The sequence below is a fragment of the Nicotiana tomentosiformis genome, chromosome 7, assembly GCF_000390325.3.
Source record: "Nicotiana tomentosiformis chromosome 7, ASM39032v3, whole genome shotgun sequence".
NCBI classification, from domain to species: Eukaryota; Viridiplantae; Streptophyta; class Magnoliopsida; order Solanales; family Solanaceae; genus Nicotiana; species Nicotiana tomentosiformis.
Window position 1 is genome coordinate 12,177,364 of NC_090818.1, and position 5,485 is coordinate 12,182,848.

At 31.1% G+C, this 5,485-nt stretch overlaps 1 pseudogene; it reads right to left on the reverse strand.

Annotated features, from left to right (window-relative positions):
• Positions 1-1,450: 1,450 nt before the first annotated feature.
• LOC104087419 (ribonuclease 3-like protein 3) lies at positions 1,451-4,253 on the reverse strand (annotated as a pseudogene).
• Between the last annotated feature and the right edge of the window lie 1,232 nt (positions 4,254-5,485).

Consider the following 5,485-nt stretch of genomic DNA (forward strand, 5'->3'; position numbering starts at 1 on the left):
TTGTTTTACCTAAAAACTGGAAAAAAAAATATTTGTTTTTTCAATTTTACAAAAATATTGCTTTAGAAAATTGCTTTTCAGCTTTTTTTTATTTTTTATAAAAAACTTTGCTTTAGAAATTATTTTTTAGTTTTTTTAAAGCAATATTTTTCTAAAAACTGGAAAAAACTATTTTCGCTTTTTTCAGTTTTTAGTAAAAAACATTCAGTTTTTTTCAGTTTTTATAAAAATACTGCTTTTGAAAATTGCTTTTCAGTTGTTTTTTCAGTTTTTATAAAAATATTGTTTTAGAAAATATTTTTCAGTTTTCTTTAAAGCAGTTTTTTTGTAAAAGCTGGAAAAAAAATATTTTCGTTTTTTCAGTTTTTAATAAAAAAACAAAATCAGTTTTTTCCAGTTTTTTACAAAAATAAAATTGCTTTAGAAAATTGCTTTTCGGGTATGGGTAATGAGTCTTTTTAATTAATTAGGAGATATTTAGAGTTGGCCAACATGACGATGACACGTGTCCCTCCGTTTAAATGAGGGGTATATTTTGACTGCAAGGGTATAGATAACACAATAGTATAACGAGGGATATTCTTAAACTATTTTCGAAAGTACAGGGGTATATTTGGCCCTTTGCCGATTAATATAAACAAAATTATTTCGTTAATACAGTTTAAGCCTCTACTTTACATTTTTATTGTTCTTCGTCCATCATTCTTTCAATTTTGATTTATTTCTACGGAGTATTGCTGACCTTACTATCCGAGTTTAACCATCCAAATCTTCATTATTCTCAGTTTGCGTGTCTTCTATGTTGTATTTCCTTTTGATACGGCATATTGTAATTATATCTAAGTGATGAAATCAACAACAACATACCCATACCCAGTGTGATCTCACAAGTAGGGTTTGAGCATGGGCGGATATGGAGCTTAAATTTACTGTGTTCAATTGAGCCCAATATTTTTGCGCGGAGCATAAATTTACGAGTAAAAATCACTATATTGCAATAAATAATAGATATGAACTCATAACTTAAAAAATATAGTAGGTTCAATGCCAAAACAATTGATGGTTGAGCCCATAGAACTTAAATCCTGGTTCCGCACCTCTGGGTCTGAGGAGCATGCAATGTACCTTACTCCTACCCTGTGTGAGGTAGAGAAACTGTTTCCGATAGACTCTCAGCTCAAGAAAAGCGTTTTCAAAGCAAGTTTGAAAAATACAAAAATAAAAAAAATTAAAATAAAAATACTAAGGGTAAAAAAGTAAAGTATTGAAAGAATAAAGGTGATGGAACCAAGAACACAAAATATTACACACGTTAAAACGCTTTTCTAAAAGCAATATTTGTTTTCTCTCGTCTTCACGAGATCACTATGAAATTACATGCAAAAAACTTTTTTTTTAAAATCGAAATTCAAATGACAGATAATAATATATGAAATATGCTAATTAATGCTTATTTCAGCGCGCTTTGTGTTTCATCACAAGGGTAATCATCAATAGTTTTTTCCATACTCAAATTTGTGACAACTTGATAATAAGCATTGTGTGCAGCCCGATTTTGTGCAATTATTTTCTTTCCACTAAACTTCCCCTTTCCAACAAATTTGCCATTAACATGAACTTCAACCTCTCCTCTTTCCTCCCATGAATCAACAAATTCTGCTTTCAATCCATTCTTTTGGCATAACTCGTTAATTTTCGTAACTGGATGAATCTCGAGTTTTCCTAGAGTAATTAGAGGCTGCAACAAATTTTTTTACCACCTGTCATCAAAATACACATAGTGTTGTGTTAGCAATGTGCAGACCAGATTTTCACCAAAGAGGTTCAACGTGTGTGTATATATATATATATATATATATATATATATTTCTGCGAATGGGATTCAAATGAATCCCTTCTGCCCCTCTAGCTTCGGCCATGCCTCCGAAGGTACAATGATAAGCTAGAAAAAGAATATTGTATAATATTTCAAAGTGAAAAAAGCTAAAGCACCTTCCAAGTTGTATCCATGGAGAAATTGCAATCAATATAGATTGCACCAATCAAAGATTCAACTATATCTGCAAGAACTTTTGGGGGATCAAAGAGACCTGTTGAATGCAACGGATACTCCATTATTGCATCTCTGAATTCTTCCACTTGTGAATACAACAAAAGTTTTCACCAAAACTTATTTCTTTGAATTACCCTACTCTTGTACGTTACTATAATAAACAAATATACACGCGTATAATGTCAATTTGTATTTTGTTTTAAATATATCACTTCCTCTCTTATCTTTTTGATAACTCGGCTGTTATATGCACCATTTCTTTGGAAGACAGTCCTCTTTTTTACCACACTCATCAGTCAACTCTTCGTAATGAGTGAAAAAATTTCTATGCACCAACCAATAAATAAATTTATATACTATTTGTTTTTAATAAATTTACAGACCTGCTTAGTAGAACATCCTGAATATAAAAATAAGTAAAAAAGAGATATAAATAACGGAAAAGGGCAAATATACCTCTGTACTTTCGAAAATGGTCTAAAAATATCCCTTATTATACTATTGGGTTATTTATACCCCTGCAGTCATACGTTGGGTTCAAATATACCCCTCAATTAAACGGAGGGACACGTGTCATCGTCCTGTTGGCCAATTTTAAATATCTTCTAATTAATTAAAAAGACTCATTACCCATATCCGAAAAGCAATTTTCTAAAGCAATTTTTTTTTTTTGTAAAAACTAGAAAAACTGAATTTTTTTTTTACTAAAAATTGAAAAAAACGAAAATATTTTTTTTTCCAATTTTTACAAAAACACTGCTTTAAGAAAATAAAAAATAATTTCTAAAACAATATTTTTGTAAAAACTGGAAAAAAAACTAAAAGCAATTTTCTAAAGCAATTTTTTTTTTTGTAAAAACAAGAAAAACTGAATTTTTTTTTACTAAAAATTGAAAAAAACGAAAATATTTTTTTTTCCAGTATTTACAAAAACACTGCTTTAAAACACTGAAAAATAATTTCTAAAATAATATTTTTGTAAAAACTAGAAAAAAAACTAAAAGCAATTTTCTAAAGCAATGCTTTTGTAAAAACTGGATGTTTTTTACTAAAAACTGGAAAATAATTTTTAAAGAAAATATTTTTTTAAAAAACTAAAAAACAAAAACTGAAAAGCAATATTTTTGTAAAAACTGAAAAAACAAATATTTACTTTTTTTAGTTTTTAGTTTAAAAAAAATCAGTTTTTTCCAGTTTTTAATTGCTTTAGAAAATTGCTTTTCAGTTTTTTTTTCAGTTTTTATAAAAATATTGTTTTAGAAAATAGTTTTCAGTTTTATTTAAATCGGTTTTTTGGTAAAAACTGGAAAAAAAAATATTTTCATTTTTTTTTAGTTTTAGTAAAAAACATTTCAGTTTTTTCTAGTTTTTACAAAAAAAAAAATTGCTTTAGAAAATTATTTTTCGGGTATGAGTAATGGATCTTTTTAATTAATTAGGAGATATTTAGAATTGGTCAACGGGACGATGACACGTGTCCCTCCGTTTAAATAGTGGTTATATTTGAACCCAAAGTATGACCGCAGGGGTATAGATAACCCAATAGTATAACGAGGGATATTCTTAGACCATTTTCGAAAGTATAGGGATATATTTGGACCTTAGCCGTATAATAAACTAGTCCTCTTTGCTGTTACTTACTTGTCCTTTAAGTAAAGGCTTATTGTGACGTAAATAATCATGCAAAGTATATTTGATGGCAACTCTAGCAAGTTTCTCAGTATCTACATTGGCAGCTCTCAACCTTGTGAATTTCCCAGGAGGTAAATCAGGGTAATCAAAGTAATGCTCTTTTGCTAACAACAGATTGAGAATAGCATCACCAACAAGAAGTGAATTTAAGATATAAATATAATGAGTTCGGAATAAGTGTAATTTTATTATATATATATATAGTTGGAGAAGAAAGCAAAGTGACCCTATAAAACTTTCTCTGGATCTGCTTCTTACCTACATACTCCAATCTCTCATATGAAGCACAGGTTTCTTCAAAGGAAGAATGAGTAAAAGCTTGTTGTCACAAATTAGTGTTCTTGAATTTGTATGCTATTAGTCTCTCTACTTCCTCCACTGAACTCTCCAAAACAATATGAGTTTCATCATTCAGTGTAATTTGGTTCATTTCTTCTGTTAAATGAAGGTTTTCTGATGATGAAGTATAAAGAGAGACAAGGTTTTTCTCTTGTTTTGGATTTTCCATGGCTATATATGTCATATGAAGTAACGAGTTTGAATGGCCAAACTGTTTACCCGAAAAATTGAATAGAGTTAAATTTGTGTATGGTTCTAAGGATATGTGATATAATTTGATACAGATCGCATAGAAAAATAGAAATACGTGTATTCTTGACTATGAGAATGAGAATAGTAATAAGAGGAACGAATAAGATAAAAGGAAATAAACAGAAGGGGATATCTTTCAATCTCTCCTCTAATCTTTTGTTACCATCCCCCTTTATAGTAGAGGGATCCTACTTTATATACAACAATAAAAAATATGTAGTGGAGAGCCCATGATGTATTATTTTTTCCCTACTTCCCGCCAGGATTCTCTCCCTTAGTGCGGCTATAACGGCCTTGTCTGTGAGCTTCGATACTGACTCGATCTCGATATCGGGTCGAGCCATTGGCCTTGACTCGAGCTCGATCCTGACTCGGAGTCTTGATATTCAGGGAGTGTGTTGGTCGGTCTGTGCATCTCCGACAACCTTTTGCCTCATGGTTTGATTTGGTCATGGGCCCGATATTGATACCGAACTGATCTTTGATCGGACTTGGAGCTCGAATCCTGAAGCCCCTTTCTTCGGACCTCTACCTGACCTTACGTAGATACCTTTCGATCGACGTATTGCCGTCTCGATCAGTCCGTACGACTGACTCAATCGGTTCTGACCGTACACGGCCATCTTTTTGAGTATGTTTATATAGAATATATTTTCATTGTAAAGATAATTAATGACATGAGAACATGAGGAATTTTTTAAATTTCTTTTCTTTAATTAGATTAGAAGATCCTGATAGCTTGAACTGAAATCATGACGTTAAGGTTTCTGACAAAATGAAAGAATGATTTGAAGATTTATTTTCAATAGATGTGTGTATCATTCACTGCACATACCTAGGATTATATACAAAAGGAGAGAATCTAGGGCTACATGCTATATTTCTAAGTGTCAATGTCCTATTAGTTAGTATAAAGTTGTACATAAAATAAATAAAGAAATAATTAAAATAAGGGTGTCATGTGCTATGCACTATGAAAATATTCTGGAACAATATTTTTGTGACTGAAGCCCAATTCTAAATACAGGCGAACAGGCCCATAAGAATGGTAGGGGCAAGCAGGCCCAAAATGCATTGGTGACCCAAAATGAGGCCCAAATCCGAGTGGCCTCATATGTATCCTAATCAGATGCTCCTAGAGATCTTTTG